The following is a 23,955-nucleotide window of genomic DNA, read 5'->3' on the forward strand; positions in this document are numbered from 1 at the left end:
GATAGTTAAGCAGCAATAGCTTATACTAAAGATCCAAAATTTTCTTGCAAAACCAAACATATAAATACCAAGTATAATTTTATTGAAGATGGGATTGCACAAAGAGACATGAACGTTCAGTTTATATCTACACATAAAATAATAGCAAATCCTACAACAAAGCCAATTCCTAGAGATGGTTTCCTTGGTCATGTAAAATCTTTAAAGTTCACAATTAATGATATTTTCTATCATTATTAATGCCTATGAGTTTATTTGACATTTATGCATATTGATGCTTAGTGCATTATATTGAGAAAGTATGTCGGAGATGAGAGATTAGTCCACTCATATAGATAATTGCCTCTATTGACTATATAATAAATAGATATAAGACGATTTAAAACTTATTATTATGTGATAATTGAGAGTTTAAGCTTAAAATAAAGATGTTGCCTTAAGATGATGCCATAATATTTATTAGGCTTGAAAGTGAAATAACTCACATTTTTTGCTTTATTTGTCTTCAATGCCAGATATGAGTTTTGATATATTCATTAAATAGAGTAGATTTGTGAGCTCAAATTAGATATTAGAAATGTCTAAATTATCATCTATATGTATTTCATATTATGTATGTATAAAATGACTAACAAGAATTGGCAAAAAATTTAATCTAAACTTTTTAAGTTGTGTCAGACTCTTGAGGATGAGAGTTCTTCAATTAGTTGTTTTTACGACTCATACTTATTCTTAAAAAATTTATTCAGTATTTACAATCTTAAAATGCTGGCAATGATCATAAATGATGCGATCTAATGGGACATTTCTAAAAAGCTTATTGAATTGAAATTGAAAGATTTAAGGTAAAAGGAAGATCATTTTTTTTTGTCACGTTCTATTTTTGTATATACAGGTTGACCAATTATATATATATATATATATATATATATATATATATATATATGCTTAAAAAGATTAAGAGAGATATAAATGTGATTGATTAGTTTAGAGTACTGCATATTAGATCTACTTTAAGTTATTATGTCTTATTTTAGCTGTTGTATATACTCAATAGATATATGCCAACGAGCTCTTAAAGTTACTTATCACACAAATTATTTGTTGAAATGAACTTCGCAAAGAAGAATGAGTTATATTTAGCTTATCATAGGCGAGTGGGAGATCAAGGGTTTTATGGGTGGGCCGCCTATGTTGGGCTAACCCAACCGTAACTTGCAAATGTTACTTGTATTTATAGATAACCTAACTGCCTTTTGGAAGTTTAACATTCTTAAGGGAAAAAAAAGGAAGAAAAAGATTGGTTCCTCTCAACATATATAACTTGTCTTTCTACGAAAGCAAAGAAGTCTCTCACAAGGCTGCAATTAAGGCGGTCCATTTATGGAAATAAGGTATATTCTGAAGCGTAATGTACCCAGTTCGATCAGTAATTCAAGAATTTTCTGAACATGTTTCTCGTGTGTTGGAATATGGAATTTTATTTCCTACAACTACTGATGTATCTCCAGAAAAATTCGTCTTTAATTTTGCAGTATCTGGCCCTTTAAGATCTGCGACAGGTCTCTCTTTTTCCTGTCACTCAAACTACAGGAAGAGCGTTTCTAGACTAAAATGCGAAGAGAATTTAATGAGACGCTGCGATACCCAGAGTACAGAAAACACCCAAATATCGCATGGGGTTTAAAAACTCTCGGTCTAGAGCAATTATAACATATTAATCCGGACCATTGAAGATGATAGTCTCTTGTAAATCCGACACGAATCCCGCCAAATCTGATGATTTGATATCAACTTAGTAAATAGACAAATCTCACTCGAGACCCACTGAAAAGCTTGACATGAGGTGGTTTCACCCACCCGAAGATTGGATTAAACTCGAATCTAATGGTAGCTGTGCACGACAAGGCAAGAGCAGGCGGTGTGCTTAAGGACCGTGCGAATCATTCGCGAACTCGACGCCTCCATGGCAATTCAGTTTAACGTGCCAAGCTTCACTCCTTCCTCTCCTACAAGATTACAGCAATCCATCCCGACGAGATTGGGAAAGAAAGGTTGTGACATTCTCACCATGAGGCCAGTTCCAATGCTGATCATGCTAGATGGGTTGGCTATCGATCTGTTAGCCACTGCGACTTAAGTATCCGATAAGGCAGCCCTTAATCTTCTTTGTTGCAAGGAAAGTCGACTAATGCGCTCACAATATTCCTCATTCAGGCCCAAATGGTTGCTGAAAATGAAAGACTTTTAAGACTTACCAGAGCAACATTGCAATTCAAAACGCTTGGTCATATTACCCGTCATCAGTTCTTATGAGGTATATGCCATACGGAGCAATTCCTCACGATCAGATTCACAAGAAAGTAAATTCCGTACAAACCCTCTAACTTTATATGGTAGGTTACTAGATTGTCCTTTGTCAGACATAACAGACGGACATCCCATGTGTGAAGTGGGTGCATAAGTACCACGATCGCAAAAGGAACATTAAAAAAAAAACAAACAAACAAACAAATGAAAACGAAAACGAAAACAAAGCAACATTTTTTTTTTTCATAATTGAAAATCCAGGATGAACATATTATCATAAGACTGGATTTAGTTTCTGAAGATAACGAGTCAACAATGATGACGATATCGACAACAACAGCAAGGATGACGATAATGGCGATGATAATAGCAACAACACCAATAGTAATTAGAGCCCTACAGCCATTATCCTAGGGGCCTGAATGACTTGATTAAAAAGTAAGGCCATCCCAATGTCTCAATGGAGAAATAATTCATTCCCATTACAAACACAAGCACAAAGAAAATTGACAACATTTCAAACAACAATCCTTCCAGATGAAACATGCTAGAAAGAGGAACCACAAAATATAAATAAGAAGTTACGCTACAAAGGCTGAAAAGAATAGGAACCTGACCGGCACCATAAACAAGCCGCAAGAGTATCCACCAGCACTTGCGTACATTAACACACCAGCTGCTTTTTTCGCACTCTATACATTGTTATATAGTAGTCAATCTGGCTCCAGTTATTCATCTGTGACGCATCCATTGGCAGCCGACCGAACGCACTTTATGTACTGCAAAAATAGCAAGAAATAGTTTATCATTAGAGACGTCAATTAGAGTAAACCAACATATTGTGGTTTGATTTATTTTCACTACCTTGTACAGAACTCCCCGTGACGCCTTAAGGGGAGGGGGGTTCCGCTTCTTCCTTCTCTCCTCCATCTCCTGATCTGATAGTTGGACATCAATCCTCCTCTTCTCAACATCAATAGTGACGACATCTCCATTTTCAGTGAGGCCAATAGGACCACCCTCCTAGAATTGAGATCGAAAATGAGCATCACTTATTATCACTTTACCGACACTCTACTTTGTAAAGATGTTGTAAAGATGAAATCAGTCAACTTTGTATCCAATTTCAATCGGAATCATCATATTAAAAGCATAAATGAAGCTTTGTCAAGTAAAGGGAACGTACTAAATTGTCTGCAAGATGTGTGATATGGTGGAATCACAACCCAAATACACAATCATTTAGTGATGTCGAGCAGATATTTTAATAAAATTGGCAAAGCAATAAGCGTAGAGCATACGGTGACCCCATCGTGAGGCTTTTTTTCTCTCGCCCATGTTAGAGTTTTCTCTCGCGTCTAGGTCGAGATATTCGCCATGTCTTCATCTTCAACCGTTCTTCGTCTGATCTGTGCTTTCCTTTTGCACTTTCGGAGCTCGTCGCTACTTCTACCTTAATTGTATCCGTTCTTCTTTCACTCTTCTGCATGCACATCTTCTTCCTATACTTCCAGTCCTCACCTTATTCTCGTTCTGAGTTTTTCCTCATTATCTCTTCACTTCTGATTTTTCCAGCTTTGCATGTAGCCGATCTGTAACATGCAACCCTTGCAATCCTTAGTTTCGGTCCTACTTTCTACAAATAATCTATCCTAGTGTTCTTCGGTTCTTACATCAATGGATGAAAGGGACGATACCTCAGAATTGCTTCTCTATGCGTCGCTGGGTCAACTATGCTCGAACGGGAGGCGGAGGTGCAGGATGATCTTCCTTCCTCGGCCAAACCGCACGATTGTCGTCTTATCTTGGTGGGTAATGTTTTTACTAATCCTTCTGTCAACATATCAGCATTTCAAGTTGCAATGAAGAAAGCCTGGAGAATCGAACATGTAGAGATTACTCCAGCAGATCTGGGCTGTATATAATCAAATTTCGAAATGAATTAGAGCGAAGGCGTGTCTTGGATGGGAGCCCTTGGCTGTTTTCTGGCCACTTGGTTAATCTTCGCCCATGGCAACCCATCACTCCTTTGCAACATTATGATTTTAGTAAGTGTATGTTTTGGGTGCATGTTGTTGGATTACCTTTGGAATGGACTTCTCCTCATATTCTGCGTAGAGCTGTCTCTCGGTTAGGCAAAGTTCGGGATGTGAAAACGATAACTCGCAAGAATACGGATTGAATTAGATTTGAAAGCACCTTTGAAAAATGGCAAACTCATAAGTATTGAAGGAAAAACTCTCTGGTTGGATTTTCGGTATGAGCGGTTGTCACATTACATTTACTCTTGTGGACGTCTCGGGCATTATCTTTGCTTCATGTCCGGAGGTTCCTTATGATGAATCCCAATTTGACGGTCGTGACACGATGATCTATGGACCTTGGGCGAGAGCGAGCTTAAACAATTTAGTCCATACTTTGGGATGCTTTTTATCAACCTAAATCCCCTAGTGAGACAATGGACGAAGCGTGCCGAAACTCCTCCTCCATTTCGATGCACTCCTCGCTCTTCCATCTATTCCCCAAGGTGGATGTAACTTTGAATCTGGTATACAACACGAACCTTCTCGGGCGCTTGAATGTTGTCAATCCCTGTTATTACTACGGATCTCGTCCACCGCAGCGAGACAAGATGAAAGCTACTCAGCCCCCGTACGGTGGATAAACAAAGCAACGAAGCGATCTAAGATCACTCGTCCTCTGTCTCTTGGGGGCTCTAGTAAAAAATCTAAACGCTATGCACCTTATGATGTGACCTTTCCTTCATCTACGGTATGGATGAGTCCCTTCTTTTGGATGCCCCAGTTTTTGAGGCAACTTTTCCTGATCTTCGGGCTTTGGCGGCTGGCCCTCAACAGCCACCGGGTTCCAAATGAATCTTCTCTCTTGGAATTGTCAGGGATTGGGCAATCCCCTGACAATTCAAGCCTTAAAGGCGATGATAGCCTGTGATAAGCCCGATATTTTGTTCTTAATGGAAACGAAGCATAATCAGAATTTTGTGAATAGGATACAGCGGAAGTTACATTTCACTCACTCTTATGTGAAGGACCCTGTCGGCTTCAAGGGAGGCCTCGCTCTGTTTTGGAATGACACTTTTGAAGTTTCTCTTGTTCATTTGGATGATCAGTTTGTTGATTTCATTGCTGTGATCCTTGAACTTAAATGTCTCTACGCATATCACTTGCTTGCATGCTCCCCCATCATATCAACTCCGTCAAGAGTTACTCCGATACTATCGAAATTATACATGCTGCCAATCATTTACCTTGGATCTGTCTTGGTGACTTTAATGATTTCCTTTCTCCCCGGGAGAAGATGGGTAAAGACTGCATCCACTTCGAGAATGACCTCTTTTGGAACCTAATTAATGATTGTGCCCTTCTAGAACTACACAGTAAAGGCTGTGAATTTACCTGGTCCAATCACCGTGAAGGGGATGATCTTGTAAAGGAGAAGTTAGATCGGGCGTTTTGTTCTCTGGATTGGCTGACGTCTTTCCCTTCGCGAAGTTTATGCTTTACCTCCCGTGGGCTCGGATCACGCCCTTTGTTGTTGCAAGCGCGTCCCCCATCCGTCGGACGTACAAAAATGTTTCACTACGAAGCTTTTACGGAACCTAGATCATGAGTGTCACGACATAGTTTCAAAGACATGGGACAATGGTAGTACCTCATTGCTTCCGAAGTTACAGGCAGTTGCTCTCCGATTATCTAGCTGGAGCAGAAAAAGGTTCAGCAACAGTCACCAGCGTATCTCTCATTTGCATTCTCAACTGCAATCAATCATTAATCGACCGTTTTATCAAAGAGGGGATAAAGAGCAAGCTCATGCAATCCGATGTGAAATTCATCAATTATGGACTCGAGAGGAACAATTCTGGGCTATGCGTTCCCGTATTAATTGGTTGAAATGGGGAGACCATAATTCAAAGTTTTTTCATGCTTCTACTATGCAACGACGACAGCGAAATCGAATTACAATGCTTCTAGATACTAATCATCGGTGGATTCGAGAACCGGATCGGCTTAAAGAACTTACTCGGGGTTTCTTCTCTCGGCTATATCGATCCAGGGCAATCGGGATTTTCAACCTTTTCTACAAAGCAATGTCCGCCTGGTAACTCCTGAAATAAATAATCATTTGATGAGAAAGATCACGAAGAGGAAATTTACCAAGCAACTCAATTGGGAGCTTCAAAGTCTCCTGGTCCTGATGGCCTTCCTGGACTCTTCTATCGGCATCACTGGAATGTTATAAAATCATCGGTTATTCAAACGGTCCAAGATTTTTTTGATACAGGAAGTATGCCTACCAGACTTAACAGAACGATTATAGCCCTAATCCCTAAAGTTCAGCATCCAGAAAGCATTGATCAATACCGTCCTATTAGTCTTTGTAACTTTGCTTACAAGATCATTTCCAAGATAATGGCCAATCGACTTAAACCATGGTTATCCTCTTTGATATCAAATGAGCAAGCAGCATTTATTAGCAACCGTCGATTCGGGACAACATTATGGTGGTGCAAGAAGTCATGCATCAATTTCGAGTAAGAGCATGCAAGAAACGTTTCAATTTTATGCTAAAAACAGATATGCGAAGGCCTATGATCGGGTTGAATGGGACTTTTGGCAGCCTATTTAAATCATTTGGGCTTTCACTCTAAGTTGGTTTCTCAGGTCATGGCTTGTGTCACTATAGTTTCCTTCAGCATTAGATTTAACGGTGAACATCTTCCTTATTTTAAGCCCACTAGAGGACTGTGCCAAGGTGATCCCCTCTCTCCATACCTCTTCATTTTAATAGCCAATGCCCTATCTGCATCTATCTCTCAAGCGTGTCTATAGGTCATCTTAAGGGGTTCAATTCAATAGAGACTGTCCTATCTTATCGCACCTATTTTTCGCTGATGATTCCGTATTTTTCCTCCGAGCCACCATTTCTGAAAGTCAAAATCTTGCTAACCTCCTAAACCAATATTGCTTCGCCACAGGCCAGCTCATAAATCGGAATAAATCTGGTGTGTTCTTTAGTAAATATTGTCCTAACTCTCAACAGAACATAGCACAAGAACTCAAGGTACCTATTCTCACTAAGTATGGAAAATACCTGGGCATTCCTTCGGATTGGGGCCGATCCAAGAAGGAAATGTTCTCTGGATTCGGCAAGAGTAAATGCTAGATTAGCGGGTTGGCGAGAACAATTTTTATCGAAAAGTGGCAAGGAAATCTTACTCAAATCGGTGATACGAGCCTTACCGCAATATGCCATGTCCATCTTCAAGCTTCCGTTGTCTCTGCCGCAGATTAATAGAAAAGAAGATCTCAGCTTTTGGTGGAGTAAGCATAACAGTAATACGGGCATTCACCGGAAAAACTGGTCCGAATTAAAGCTGTCCAAAGCTTCGGGGGGATGGGTTTTCGTGATTTAATTAACTTTAACAAATCTATGCTTGGAAAGCAAGCACGGAGACTTTTCAACAACCTCAAGCTATTTGGAGTCGGCTCTTTAAAGGTTTATATTTTCGATACTCCTCTTTCCAAATTGCTACTTTAGGACATCGGCCTTCTTGGGGGTGGCAGAGTTTAGTGAAAGGTAGAGATGTTATTACTCCTAAATTACGATGGTTAGTCGGAGATGGGTCGCAGATTCATATTAGAACAGATCATTGGTTACCTCAAGGTCGAGATAGGAGGCTTACTGCGAGGGCGAACCAGCACTTGTTGCTGATCTCGGTGATTCTCAACGTTACGAATGGAAGTCTTCCTCGGTTACTTCATTCTTCGATCACCAGGTTAGTAAAGCCATTCTCAACACTCCTATCAATCCTTTTCTTCACCACGATCACCTGGTTTGGACGAGAGACATCTTCCGGTACCTACTCGGTGAAGAGTTGTCATCATTATCTCTCTGCACAATCTCAGCACATAATTAAAACCCCATCATCCTCTTATACTAACCCGCCTATGTTATGGAAAAAAATTTGGAATATGCAGACAGTGCCCAAGCTTAAAGCTTTTCTATGGTTAGCTTGTAAAACGCATTAGCCACAAAACAGAACCTTTACCAGCGACATATCATTCAGCACCCCTTTTGTACCCTCTGCCATAACTCTATACCAGAAACAATAGAGCATCTGTTTTTCTTTTGCCCTTGGACTCACGACATATGGAACCATGAAGATATCAGAGTCAGTATATGTCCTACCTCGGTCGCGAGACTTGATGCTTGGCTTGTAGACTATATTTCTAACCCTCGAGAGTCTCCGGATTTCGAAGTGATTGCTCATCTCTGTGGGAAATTTGGAAACATCGAAACAACGCCGTCTTTCGCCACTCTCCGTTGGATTCTCTTCTTGTCGTCAATGAAGCCCTCTCCCAACGCATTATCTTCAAGGTCATCCAACCCTCGCCAAAGAAGATTCAAAAGGGTCGAGATCGGTCTAGGGCACGGATGGACCCCCCCGAAGGCTTTATCAAATGCAATATTGATGGGGCTTTTCGCCCGGCTTTCCGAGCAAGGATCCATAGCTTGCGTTTACGAGACAAGAGGAATTTTGACGGATGTGCTTACCCGATCTGTGCTGCTCGTCGCCATTCCAAGCCGAGATCTACGCTCTTATGTCGCTCTTCAACGGATCATCCGAAGGGTCTCCATCTTCACCACTTGTGATTGAATCGATTGCTTGCAGCTGGTGGAGATCGCTCGGGCGAAACAGCAGCCGCCATGGAAGGAGAGTCATCTGTTCGCGATTCTGGAAGATCTTCTTCAGCAATGCCCTCACCTTTCGCTTCGACATATTCCACGAACGGCAAACCTAGCAGCTGATTGGGCTGCAAAAGCCCATCGGGATCAAGGCCCATCGACAAACGGCTTTTCTTTCCTCCGCCTTCCTTTCTTAATGTTCTTTCTTCAGATGCTTCCGCTTGTATTAATCTCTAATATAATATAAGTTCTCTTTCGACCAAAAAAAAAAAAAAAAATAAGCGTAGAGCATTTCTGTCTGCAGGATTGCCTCCAAAGTCCATGACAAATACTACGTATAATTGTTACAGGTAAATACACTGATAAACAAGACAGAACCCAACTTTCTTATGTGGATGGAGAATACTTCTAGTCGAGACACATAGGCACTATTGGCGGAAATATAGGATAACCTCTCCAAATTAGACCAGCGTTGTAAGGAAGATTCATATGTAATGCGGTCATCAAACTCAAGATGCCTATATCACCATCCATTTTCTCTCGAGTTTGCATGTTAGTGTCACTAGCCTATAGCCTACAACATGCATGAAGGAGTGGCTACAGGACACTACATCTCAATGCAAAATTGTCATGTCCATGTCTATGTAACATAGACTGAGGCATAATGTGAATGCCGACGTCCAAACTGCGTCCACTTGATCTGTTCTATGTCGATTAACCTTTTCTGTCCCATCATTAAAGAGAATTCCAAAACTACAAGAAACTTCTTGTCCGTGACAACAGAAAAAAGTATTGCATTTGCTCTGCTATATGCAAGCTAATCACAAACTATCTTGTAACTGACATAGTCAGATATTTGGCTAACAGAAGTAGATGAAAGGGCATGAATAGTAGACGCACCTGTGCTTCAGGACATACATGGCGAACAACAAAACCGTGTGAGCCGCCTGAGACTCCACCATCAGTTAACAATGCAACTTCCGGCAAGGATGGAAGCAGATATACTCTAAGTTATGAACAATACCAATGCTTTCTCCACTAAATAAGCAAGTTAGATTTTCACAAGATGAAAAGAACAAATCAACTTCAAAGAAGACATGGAGTGACTAAGAAAAAAAAGGATTTGTTGGATATGTTTCAGTTAAATGAAAGTAATGTCATTAGTGGAAACCCATTTGTTTAAACATAATCCTCAACAAAAACACACAGCTACTTGCGACAAAACTCACAAGGAAAGATATATATCGACACCTAGTTACCTTTCCAAGACCTGCTCCCATTATTGCACTTGTTGGTGTCAACATTTCAGGCATGCCTGGTCCACCTTTGGCCCCTCCCCTCTGATAACAACCACTTTTCCCTAGAAATATAAAATTTGGAGGTCCCAATCAAACATATAATGTACCAACAGAAAAGCAAAGTTAATTCAGAAGCTTAGAGGAATCGTGAGGCTCTTATGGCAGAGAACTGCATCTCAGGCAACAATATCCAAGTAATAATGGGAATCATGATATCAAGTTCTTATTAAAAAGCCAAGCAGTAGTACAAGATGATTTTAAGCAAAAGGCAGGATTTTTTAGATGCAAAGATGTAAAGCTTTGTGGCCATGTAGAGAGAATATAAGAACAGCCATCACCGTTGAGAATAGTGCAGCAAAATTTTACAATCCACAAGGTTTACGAAAGAAGGGCCGTGGAAGTCAGACATTGAAATTGAAAGTAGAACGGATGCTAAGGACACCTTTTCAGATGCATTTACAGTATGACAGGCATTAAATCATGCAGTTGCTGTGTTGTTTTATATCAATTCTGTTTGCGAGTTTGAGTAATATAGCATTATTTGAAGCAGTACTGGTTTGGGAAAAAATAATTACTGATTTGCTTGGAGATCACCCTTGTAGAACCTTTCTTTAGTTCATGCATCAGCCTGTGATGAGAATTATAGCATGGAACCCTCCAGTACCAATGGGGTTTCGACAGTGATGGATGGAGTTTAAAATTAAGTGTTGAGTACTAAACCCAGTAATAGCATGCCCATCCAAAACTGACGACATTGAGATGCGAATTGAAGCTGTGAGAAAGTTGTTACTACATTGCTTATGCGACAGCTGCAGATAAGTTGGAGCCTGAGCCATCTCTGGCAATGAGGAATCAATTTACAGTAATCATGGATTCTGATAGAATCTATATGGTCTGCCTTATTAGAGCTTACGGTCTCTTTCTGGAAGAATCAAGAGGTCATCGGTGCCAAAATAAATGAATGATGGACCTGTCTTGAGGTGTTAAAGATACTTCGAATGAAAAGGAAATTTGCAGCTTTAGTAGGTGAGGCAGCTCTCTAACTTAGGTGTTTAGACATTTTACAAAGAATTAATAGTTATAGTCAGGGGTCGAAGTTGTGTGGACAAATTAGAGGGAAGATCAGGCCACTGTTCGGCAAAGACTGGACAGGGCAATGTCCAACATAGAATGCTTAATCAAATTAATGAGTGCAGGCGCTCTACATATTCAGGTAGCAAACTCTGACCACTATCCACTGCTTCTCAATATCGAATTTGTTGAGAGACAAAAAACTAAACCGAATGCTTGGTTTAATGCTTAAACATTCTATCCCTCCCCCTCATGCTTAGTCTGGTCTTTTTGTCTAGTACTAGAGCATGGGCATATTTAATTAAGGAGGCAAATAGAGGCTTGAAAAGATATGAACTCAGGACCTCCTTATATGATATTATGTAAGATTTTGTGGGACCATTGCCAAGTGTTCTAAAAACTTAATAGTTGGCAGTGATCCCACCAAAATCTCACAAAATTAGTCGGGGTGAAAACAGCCAAAGCCCTTCAGATTTGAGCAGCCTTGATAATCAATCCTGTTTGGGAGTCATCCACGAAGCCCATAGTCGTAACTAAAGAAGATGACTTTACTTTCTAAACAGCAGTCCTCAAACAAACTGAGAACGGATTTGAACACGGATTTTTTTGAAATTGTCCAAAAATAATTCATTCCTTACATTTTAATGTGCAGTTAAAAAAATGGGCTTCTGTCCCCCACTTCTACACGCATTTCATAAGATATTTGTCTCCACATCTGCTCATCTTAACCACAGGTCAGTTAACAAGTGCTGGAATTTCTGCTAGTTTGTTTTGTCCCTCAGAATGCAGTAAAAATCAAATTTCATCGAGTAATAGGAACCAAAAACACTTGCCCAGCCATGGTCGAAGAAATGAATTGGGACAGATTATTATAGTAGCAGGCAACAACAATCATTTCACTTATGTACAGCAGTCACTACAGAAGCTCTAGGGAGTGCCAATCAACCAAAACATGTGGCTTGCAAATAGTGATGAATCTGCTCTAGAATAATTCAGCCAATAAGTGGCAGATATACACATTCACAAGAGGTGCAAGTCAACTCTTAGTGAGAATGCACAGATGGCAAAAGGTTTTGATTCTAAGATCAGCAAATGAGCTTGAAATAGTTAGCTAGATCAGATCGAATTTTTGAGTCCCATTGAGGTTCTATAGAAAGTGACTATAGAAAGTGGCCAGACAGGAAAATAAAGCCTGAAGCAACACGAAAATGAATTTCTCACTAAAGACAAAGTTTTGCAGAGTACATCCATCACAAAACAGTAAAAATTGTAAATCATCAATTACCATTTCCAGAAACAATTAGTTTTGTATTTTGTGATTCACTCGTCCAGAAGAAAAAAAAAACAAAATAGCCAAATTGGAAGTTTGCGGAGAAGACAAATAGCTCATGACAAAAAATTATGTTTAGAAATGGCAAAAGCAACCCCAGGTTTCATAGTCAGTGATAGAAGATTTTGTGAAGCAACCACTTATAAAAAACAATGAGAAACTCAAGTTTGTTCCCTTACCTTTACATTGATTAATATACTGAAAACATATAAAAGGTAATACTGCAAAATCAATTGTAAAACACATCATTTACCTTGAAACTCATAGGATTCTCTGAGATAGCTGCAATCATAGACTCTTCACCTTCAAAAACAAGTGCAGGTCCTGCAGGCCATTCACATTGAAGCATTACTTCTTCCATAGCTAAAGATAACAAGCACCCCGCCCGGGGGGGAGGATGCACCATACCGGAAAAGTACAGCCCCTCTTTCCTAGTTATTTTGGCCACAGAACCATCAGGAGCAAGATTTCCATATAATGTTTGAATATGTCCAGTTTTTTTATCAAATTGTGGAGGGGCCTTATTATATCCTCATACAATGAATGAAATTATGAGCAATTAGATACTTGTGTGGTCTAACATGGATATCTCATATATCTAAGAGTAAATTGAGACTGCACCTGTCCTACAGCCAATGAAGGAGCAGCCTTTGCATTTTCAGCAAGCATCTTCCCAGTAACTAGAGAGGAATTCATTTAAATTAGTTCCAAAAAAAGACACCCTCAAGAACACTAATTTGTTGTGCAAACTTCTGAAGAACACACCAGTTATACAATCACCATCTCTAAAAATCCAAGTTCCAAGAGGTAGCGGATAACTGCAGGTGTTCCTCCAATCTGTGAAAACACAAAAATTTGTCCGGCTAATGCCGAAATATCATGATAATGTAACATACTCAACAGGTGTGAAATGCTCATCTTGCATGAGCAACTCTTAGACAGGTAAAATGTGCAGACAATAAGATGGTAGAAGAACCATTCCATCAAACACACACCTTATGCACATCCTCCATGACATACTTGCCACTGGGCTTAAGATCGGCAAGAAATGGAACCTCATCTCTAACCTTCTGAAAATCATCAAGAGTCAACTTTAAACCCACAGACCTGCCAAGAATGGGCCCATGAGTATATTATTTGTGGTACAATTATCTTCAGCCAGAGAAGACGCCGCCAAAGCATGGTCACCTTGCAATAGCAATTAAGTGTAACACAGCATTGGTGGACCCACCCAAGTGCCGTCACGACTACCATCGCATTATGCAGTGATTTCTTGGTGATAATGTTGATGGATTATAATGTCTCAAGTTGCTGTTTTCTGTTTTGTTCTTTTTTTTTTTTTTACTCTGTTTTCTGTTCTGTTTTCTGCTCTGTTTTACTATGTTTTTTTATATTAAAAAACAGCCAAGTTCAATTTAGTTATTTATTTAGTGTTTTTGCTATTTTCTAGGAAGTTAATAGCACGTTTGTGTGCAGTTATGTGTTGCACGTACGTGAGCAGTTTTGCTTTGTTTAAGTTGTTACGTACTTGACAGTTTCCTTAAGAACAGACGTATGCAAGTTTGTGTTCTGTTTCTCTGCGCTTCTCTTCCTCATCACAAAAATATAGCTTCTGGTTTTCTATTTTCTTGTTTACTGTTTTGATCAGTAACAACAGTGGTATCAGAGCGTGTATGATCTTGAGGGACTGTGAAGTGAAGCAGTATCGAAGTGTAAAGAAGTTAAAGAGTGATGGAGACAGGGTCGAGTGGTTTCTCTGCGATAGCTTCTCCAGTATTTACTGGAGAGAATTATCAAGCATGGGCTGTCAAGATGACGGCATTTTTGGAGGGTCATGATTTGTGGGAAGCTATGGAGGATGATTATGAGGTTGCTCCACTTCCGGATAATCCAACTTTGAATCGATAAAGTACCATAAAGAGAGAATCACAAGGAAGGCCAAGGCAAAGTCATGCCTGTACTGTTGCTTTCACCCACTATCTTCACAAGGATCATGAGATGTGATTCTGCAAAGGCAATATGGGATTTCTTGAAAGATGAATACAAGGGAGATGAGAAGATAAGAGGCATGAAGGTGTTGAATCTCTTGAGGGAATTTGAGAGACAGCAGATGAAAGATTCAGAGTCAGTGAAGGAGTACTCTGATAGGTTGGTTGGGATAGCTGAAAAAATCAGAGTTTTAAGGACTGACTTGAAGGATGAAAGGCTTGTTTAGAAGATCCTGGTGTCTCTTCCAGAGAAGTTCGAAGCCACCATAGTGTCTCTGGAAAATACAAGAGACTTACCTGATATAAAGCTTGCAGAATTGTTAAATGCTCTGCAGGCATAGGAGCACAGAAGACTGATGAGAAGAGAAGAGTTTGTAGAGGGTGCGCTGCAAGCTAGAGTGAAGTCAAATGATGGAGGCAAAGGGAAGAAATGGATTCAGTCCGAGAAAAATGCTGGTGACTCCAAGTTTGTAGCAAAAGAAGGAAATTCTGGTGGGTCTAGCAAATGGAAGATGAACAAAAAGCCTTGTCAATACTTTTGTGGTGGAACTAATAATCAGTTTTTTAGATGTTGGAGAAAGCCTGATGCTAGATGCAGAAGATGTCACAAGTTGGGTCACATGGAAGCCATCCGCCAAGACAAAAATTACCAGCAAGCAGGAAAAGCGCAGGTAGCAGTGAATGAAACTGAGGAAGAACACTTGTTTGTAGCTTCTTTTTCTAAATCTTTTGTTGGGAATGATGCATGGCTGGTGGATAGTGGCTGTACCAATCATATGACTGGCAATTCGAAGCTGTTTAGGAGTCTAGACAGGTCAGTCAGGTCCAGAGTCAGAATTGGCAACGGACAGTATATTGAAGTGCAAGGGAAGGGTACAGTGGCTATTGAAGGAAATCGGGAGGTGAAGGCGATCGGTGATGTTCTTTTTGTGCCAAATATTGACCATAATCTTAAGTGTTGGTCAACTAGTTGAAAATGGCTATAAAGTAAAGTTCGAAGGGAAGGAATGTCTTATCAATATTGCAGATAGCAAAGAAGTGCTAAGAATTCCAATGGAGGACAAGAGTTTCATGTTCAAGCCACAAGAGATGCAACAAATGGCTTTAAAGTGCAAAGAAGAAAATGCGAGAGATATGGCATAAAAGACTTGGGCATGTTCACAGGAAGGGCATATCGTTTTTGCGGAGAAATAGCTTGCGATGACTTGCCAAGTTTGGAGGAGGAATTTCCACAATGCAAAACTTGTCTTCTTGGCAAGCAAGCCAGATTTCCTTTCAAAGGAGGAGGCTGGAGAGCATGTGAAAAGCTGCAATTAGTCCACACAGATCTATGTGGACCTATGTCTGAGTCTTCTCTCAATGGTAGCAGGTATTTCATTACCTTCACTGATGATATGACTAGGATGAATTGGATTTATTTTCTGCGAGCCAAGTCTGAAGTTGCTAATGTGTTTGTGAAGTTTAAAGCCTTAGTTGAGAATCAAAGTGGGAAGAAAATTAAAATGCTCGGGTCCGATAATGGTTCGAATATACCGCTCACAAGTTTAAGTTGAATTGTGAGCAAGCGGGGAATTGTGCAGCAACCACCGCTGCCCTATTCACCTCAACAGAATGGGGTCAGTGAGAGGAAAAACAGAAGTATTATGGAGATGGCCAGATGTATGATGCAGGAGAAGATGTTGCCTAAGAAGTTCTGGGTTGAAGCAGCTAATACTGCAGTGTTCTTGTTGAACAGATTGCCCACAAAGGCCTTAGAGAGGTCAACACTTTTTGAAATCTGGTATGGTGTTAAACCTTATGTGAAAAATATGAAGGTTTTTGGGTGTTTGTGTTACACTCATGTTCCTGAGGTCAAGAGGGACAAGCTGGATAAGAAGGCAGAGATGGGAATCTTCATTGGGTACAGTCTCCAATCAAAGGCTTACAGAATTTTTCACCCTATGACAGGGAAGGTGACTGTAAGCAGAGATGTTGTTTTTCTAGAGGAAGATGAGTGGAATTGGATGGAAGGAAGGAGTGCGAAAAAAAGGCGTTCGAAAAACAACCTGCAACAGATGTAGAGGTTGATGAAGTTATAGATGGATTGGAAGACAAGGTGTGGATGATTTACAGTGAGGGCACAAGGTCACTTGCTGAAATCTATGAAAGAAGCAATGTGGCAATGCTCGAACCATCTAACTTTGTGGAAGCTAAGGAGGATCGAGAGGTAGATTGCGGCAATGCGGGGAGGAGATTGTAATGATCTAGAAAAACCACACATGGGAGCTTGTTGACAGACCATTTGATAAGAATGTGATTGGGGTTAAGTGGGTGTTTAGAACAAAACTTAATCCTGATGGTTCTGTTAATAAACACAAAGCTAGATTGATGGTGAAACGTTATGCACAAATATAGGGAGTAGACTATTCTGAAACATTTGCTCCTGTTGCACGACTTGATACAATAAGGTTACCGTTAGCTATTGCGCGGAGAAGGGTGGCATATATTTCAGTTAGATGTCAAGTCTGCATTTCGAATGGAGAGCTTGAGGAGGAGATTTTTGTTGAACAACCCGAAGGCTTTAGTATCAAATGGCAAGAAGAGAGTGTATACAGGTTGAAGAAAGCTCTATATGGACTGAAGCAGGCTCTAAGAGCTTGGTATGGGAAGATAGATCGATATTTGCAGGATTTTAGCTTTGTAAAAAGCTTAAGTGAGTTCACTCTTTATGTCAAGAAGGTGAATCACAGTATTGTAATTCTGTCACTTTATGTAGATGATCTATTAGTGACGGGGAATGATATAGAATTGATAGAGAAGGTGAAGCAAGATCTATTTGCAGTTTTTGAGATGTCAGACTTGGGAAAGATGTCTTATTTTTTGGGTTTGGAAGTCAAACGGGCTTCATATGAGATCTTCATCCGTCAGAAAAAATACATGAAAGAAATTCTAAAGAAGTTTCGGATGAAAGATTGTCGAAGTGTAAGCACTCCTATGGCTGCTAAAGAGAAGCTGCAGAAGAATGATGGAACCGATGCGTAGATGCTTCTATGTATAGAAGTCGATTGGGTGTCTCATGTATCTTACAGCAAACTGGACCCGGATATTCTATTTGTTGTGAGTGTTTTATCCAGGTTTATGAGTAGTCCTAGTCAATTACATTTAATTGCAGCAAAAAGGGTCTTGAGATATCTCAAAGGAACATTGTTCTTTGGTGTGAAGTTTGAAAAATGTCGGAAGTTTAATTTGCAAGGATTTTCGATAGTGATGGGCTGGTTCGAGTGGATGACATGAAAAGTACATCTGGGTATTGTTTCGATCTTGGTTCGCTTGTTTCTCCCGGTGATCTAAAAAGCAAGAAATTGTAGCTTAGTCTACTACGAGGCTGAGTTTATAGCAGCTCACGTAGCTGTAAATCAAGCTTTATGGCTCAGAAGTAGATAATGAAGGATCTGTGGTTGAATTCTAGTGATTACATTGAAGTTAATGTGGATAATTAGGTTGCTTTAGCAATATCACAGAATCCAGTTTTCCATGGCAAAACCAAGAATTTCAAAGTCAAATTTTTCTTTCTGCGTGAGGTGCAACAAAGTGGCGAAGTTAAGTTGGTCTATTGCGGATCTAAAGATCAGCTTGCGAGACATGTTCACAAAACCACTTCAAGCTGAAAGATTTGAAGTATTAAGAAAGAAAATTGGAGTATGCAGCAGCAACTGATCCAAGGAGGAGTTTGATGGATTATAATGTCTCAAGTTGTTGTTTTCTGTTTTGTTCTTTTTTTTTTTTTTTTTTTTTACTCTGTTTTATGTTCTGTTTTCTGCTCTGTTTTACTCTGTTTTTTTTTTTAATTAAAAAACAGCCAAGTTCAATTTAGTTATTTATTTAGTGTTTTTGCTATTTTCTAGGAAGTTAATAGCACGTTTGTGTGCAGTTATGTGTTGCACGTACGTGAGCAGTTTTGCTTTGTTTAAGTTGTTCTAGACTTGACAGTTTCCTTAAGAACAGACGTATGCAAGTTTGTGTTCTGTTTCTCTGCGCTTCTCTTCCTCATCACAAAAATATAGCTTCTGGTTTTCTATTTTCTTGTTTACTATTTTCTTGTTTACTGTTTTGATCAGTAACAACAAATGTCCCGTGGCTTCAAATCCATCTTTAACAGTTCCAGGAGGTGCCTCCCAGCTAACCGACACTCAACTAACTTCATTGGGTCTTCAGCAGGTGTGGAAGAGCTTTGCATAGGCAAAAACAGAACTTACATGACATCAGGGCTACTGACTACGCAATAGCAAGCGACCAAGGGAAAGAACCTTCTATACCTTCCAGGAAGAGACATTCCCATAGCTTCAATGGCAGAGGCCATAGTATTAGCGGTGTACATGCCACCACATGCCCCTGCACCGGGGCATGAATTAAGGACTATGTTTTTCCTTTGCTCATCACTAATTGATCCACCTACATATTCTCCATAACACTAGGAAAAAGAAATTGCAAAAAAGAAAAGAGTCAATCCCCAACTGGCATGACTTTTCACTATATTTGAAACAAAAACCAATGCATCTTGTAGATAAGATTATGATCAGTAAGAGCATGTTTAAAGTCAGTTGAAGCAAATGATTTTCAAAGCCAAGCAGACTAATATCATTCCCTGTAGACATAGGAGAGGAGAAGCGGAAACTTCCCCAAGAGACAACTCTTGACATCTGGTGATGGTTATGATACAAGCCCATGCAAGGTTTATCCAATCGAAGGAGGTCATTAAAAAATTTATTGCCATGATTTTTTTTTTTGGTAAAAAAAAATTATTACCATGGTTGAGCTCCACTTCAAAAGTTAAATCCAGAGTGGACAGGTGAAATCAGTGTCCAGTATTGAAATTTACTACGTTTTACTGTATTTTACAAAAGTTATCTGTGTCACCAATACCATAACCAAATTCACTGTAGAAGTGCACCTTCATTTTCAAAGCATGTATCCTCTTAAGCTAACAACATACCGAACTACATAACATGACTTTCTGCACTCCACCATAAATAAATTGTGAAGTAGCTGCGTTGCATATGATGATACTCGTTGAAAAAAAAAATCTTGTTAGAATGACAATCGGAAGAGCAAACAGTCTATCTATATGGTATATATAACAAACAATAAACAATATATTTCTCAAACATTTGGTACGACTAAAACGCACATATTTAATTTCCCACCTGAAAGGCAGATATAATATCAAATGTATGGCCTTGAAAATGACCTGGCTGCAAAAAGTTAGCAAATATATCAGTATATTAAATTTCTTCCACTTCAAAAAGCAAAAGTTAAAAAGTAAAGTCTCTAATTAATTGCAACACACAAAAAACTAGCAACATTGGAAGACCTGAAGGGAGGTAGAAATAAGACATGCAGAACATTTGAACATCAAATTTTTTACAGAGATATCAAGCAATACAAAATGGAAACGAAGGCATTTCAAATTCTTATGCTGGATTCTTTGAGTGCTCTTTTTGGTTATTTTCCTTGCACTTCTACTGACTAAACCTAAGCCCTATCTAATATCTCTCTCTCTCTCTCTCTCTCTCTCTCTCTCTCTCTCTCTGTTTCATAATACATACATGTATGCATGGGCAAGCTTAGGCACATACTCAAAATAACTTCACCTACAAAATGCTATTTTTTTTAAAAAAATTTAAAATCAATACGTTATGCTATACCAAAAGAAAACATTAGACAGAAAGCGAGCAATTATAAACTCAATTAGCCACGAAATCATAAGTTGAAACATGAGCTTATATGTCAAAATGGTGGCTACTTCCAACAAGGGTTTCCTTTTACCCGATATGGATAAAGTTCATCCCGTAATATTGCAAAGGACACTGCTTAATACAAGACTCTAGATTAGATGCTCAAGACCTGAACACCCGTAAGAAGTCCTCAATACACCCGTTAGTCAAACAGAGCAGCTAGACATGCAAACTATCTGAGGCAGGCAGAAAATTGGCATCTTTCATACTTTAAGACACAAACAAGCCTTAGAAAGATCTAAGAGTGCGTTTGGTAACGATTCTATTCTTGGGAGTATATTATGATCAGAAATGATTCTTTTTATTTTGTTCCCGAAACTTATTCTAAGCATTTTAAGCTGTTTGATAACTGTCCAAATTTTTTTATTTTGGAATAGAGGTGCATTTGGTACCGTGTTCATTGATTCTGTTCCAAATCAATTTCTTTTAATTTTTAAATATATATATTTTTACTTTTTCATTTTTTTCCTTTTTCTCCTATTCTTCTTCTTCTTCTTCTTCTTCTTCTTCTTCGGCCGATTGCTGAATCGGCGACCGCCGACGAGGGCTAACGACCTCACCGGGCTTCATTGGCCCTCGGTGAGGCCGGCCCTCGTTGGCCGAGCCTCGCCGATGGCTAGGCCAACCTCGACGGGGTTGGGCGAGGCCTGCCTGGCCACCAATGGGGCTGAGTGAGCCTCACCGATGGCCGGGCGAGGCTCGCCCGGGGGCTGGGCGAGGCCCGCTTGACCACCGGCGGGGCTAGGCGTTACGAGGCTTACCTAGCCCCGGTGAGGCTCGCCCGGCCACCGGCGGGGCTGGGCGGGCCTCACCCTAGCCTTGGCGAGGCCCGCCGGCCACTAGCGAGGCTCGGCCTCCCCAAATCTAGTGAGGCCAAGCCTCTTCGATGGCTGGGCTTGCCTCCGACGAGCTTGTCAGACCTTGCCTTGGCTTGGTGAGCCTCTGGCAAGCTTGTCGGACTGACGGATGGCGGCCGGCGGCGGCGGATGGCTGCGGGGGAGTGGTGGACGGCGATCACGAGATGGCGAAGGGAAGAAGAAGAAGAGTTGGTTTTAATTCTCAAATTTGTTTCTAACAAGAATTAACTTTTCTTTTTATTATTATTGATTCTACTCCAAATCTGTTCCCGGGAATAAATTTGTTCTCAAGAACAAAAATTTTACCAAACGTGATTCTGTTCCCAGACTGATCCTAGGAACAAAAAATTAGAATCTGGCACTGTTTGGCACATTGCCAAACAGCCCCTAAATGTACTTGTCTATTAGTGTACTCAAGACAAAGTTTCATCTTCTACGGCATATGACTGAAGATAAATGAGCTGAAGAAGTCTCATAGGACATCTAAAAGGACTCTTGAGATTTAGCTTCGCAATGGAAGAAGTTATAGGCATCTTTTCAAGTTCAAAAAAGTAGGAAAGCAATTATCCAAGATTGTAGATGATCTTCTTCTTACATTTCCAACTTGGTTTGAATGATTATTTCCTACCCTCAAGTCAAGTGATGAGATACTCCCGGCAAGTCGAACTTCAGTAACTTCACAATAAATCAATAGCATTAATTACAATCTACAATAGAATTGCTCATAGACGAGGCATATGTGTCATGCAACACGATTACAACATAGTAAGTTTTTTTTTTTTTGACGGAAAAAGACTATATTGCTCATTAAGTAGGGAAAGTAGAACAACCCGCAAGTAGGGCTTCATTACAGATCAAATCTAACATCGGAGGAACAGGTGACGAGGCCCAAGTTGGGGGAAGGGAACCTCGACCGTGGGCTTTTGCAGCCCAGTCGGCTAGGGTATTTGCTGATCTTCTGCAATGAGTCACCTTCAGGTTCGAAAAAGAGGGCAAGATGTCTGCGCATTCGGCGAGAAGAGCACGGCAGTCCCACGGTGGGAGTCGCTCGCGATTCATTACTTCAACCAAAATTAGGCAGTCGGTTTCAATGATCAGGTCAGAGTGATACTTCCCTTGTTGAAGAAGGTCTTTTAGTGTATATAAGAGAGCTTGAATCTCTGTTTCAAGGGCGGAAGATGCTGGAACGCTTTTGGTGAAACCGCCGAGCAATCTGCCTGTGTGGTCCCGAGAGATACTGGAGATCGCACCCAGGTTTTCTGCAGTGGGAAAGGCACCATCTATATTAACCTTCATCATACCCTGTACCGGTGGGATCCAGGTAGTGTGAGGGTGCGGCGAATTCTTTCCTGTCTTCTGTCAACATAGTAAGTTCAAATGTCAAAAAACGATTAAAATCTTCCAGTTCAGTAGATATATATCACACAACTAGACCAATACATGGCTAGACTAACTACAAATCATTAGCCCACTACTTAAAAAATCTTGATTAAGTAAACATAGCCACGATAAAATAGTCGAAGTTGGAAGGGACAAATAAAGACCAATGGCATACTTTACCAAAAAAAATAAAAATAAAGACCAATGGCATAGATCCTTCGATCTACGAAGATAACTCTTAATGCTAAAAATTCATAGAAACAAAATAAAGAATTCAACACTAAATGCGCAAGCGAAAAGCTTCACTGAGAGTTTAAAAACTACTACAATATTTCTTGCCTAGAAGACTTGCAAGTAAAAGCGACATTGCCGTTTTATCTCCTCGAGCACGAAGTACACGGCGTCAATCACCAAAATATCAAAACTTCACCATCACTCGTAGAATTTCAAAATTTGACCTTTAGGAATCTTAAATTACTAATGGCCAAAGTTTGAAAGTTATTGCATTACCATCTATGTAGTTTCCATTCACAATCCTAGCTCAGTATTATGTGACTTTTATGTGAGCCCACCCTCCCCATTGCATACTAGATATGTGCTATGTGAGTTATGCCTCATGGGATTTTGAGCTGGTATTATTAGACTATTAGTAGCGTAAATGTAACAAGCCCAGCTCTATATCCAGAGTCACAAGCAGTAGGAGTTATCTTCACAACATCCCAAGCTCGTTGCCGCTCTGATTCTTTTTATCTTGTTAATAAGCACAGGGGAAACGTGGACAAAGAAACTTGTCAAACAAATAACAATTGGAAGATTGAGACATACATCACATAGAACACACTACTTTATATTACAACAGTACATTTGCAAGCCCTTTCTCTATGGGTCATCTTTCCTTTTTACGTCACACTACAAGTTTCTACATAAGCCAGGGGAATTCGTATCTCATCTAGTGTGATTGCAGCTCCTAAAACTAATTTGAGACTTCCACGCCTACAAGTTTGAAAGGTAAGAGGGTGAGTTGGAGGAATCAATAAGTAAAACCTATAATTTTCTATTAGAATGATATCTCATAATCAAAATCTAGCAGGTATAGTACTTGTAATACAATGTTGACGATAGATCAATAGCAAACTTATTACTATACCTCGACTACATGCAGATGTCCATTACATTATACTTCAATGCATGCTTACCTTCGGCTAATCAATAAACACATCAACATATCATACTTATGCG

The 23,955-nt window shown here is 39.9% G+C and overlaps 1 pseudogene; it reads right to left on the bottom strand.

Annotated features, from left to right (window-relative positions):
• Positions 1–2,807: 2,807 nt before the first annotated feature.
• On the bottom strand, positions 2,808–22,632 carry LOC104439736 (annotated as a pseudogene).
• Positions 22,633–23,955: the final 1,323 nt, after the last annotated feature.

This window comes from Eucalyptus grandis, chromosome 3, assembly GCF_016545825.1.
Source record: "Eucalyptus grandis isolate ANBG69807.140 chromosome 3, ASM1654582v1, whole genome shotgun sequence".
Classification (NCBI taxonomy): domain Eukaryota; kingdom Viridiplantae; phylum Streptophyta; class Magnoliopsida; order Myrtales; family Myrtaceae; genus Eucalyptus; species Eucalyptus grandis.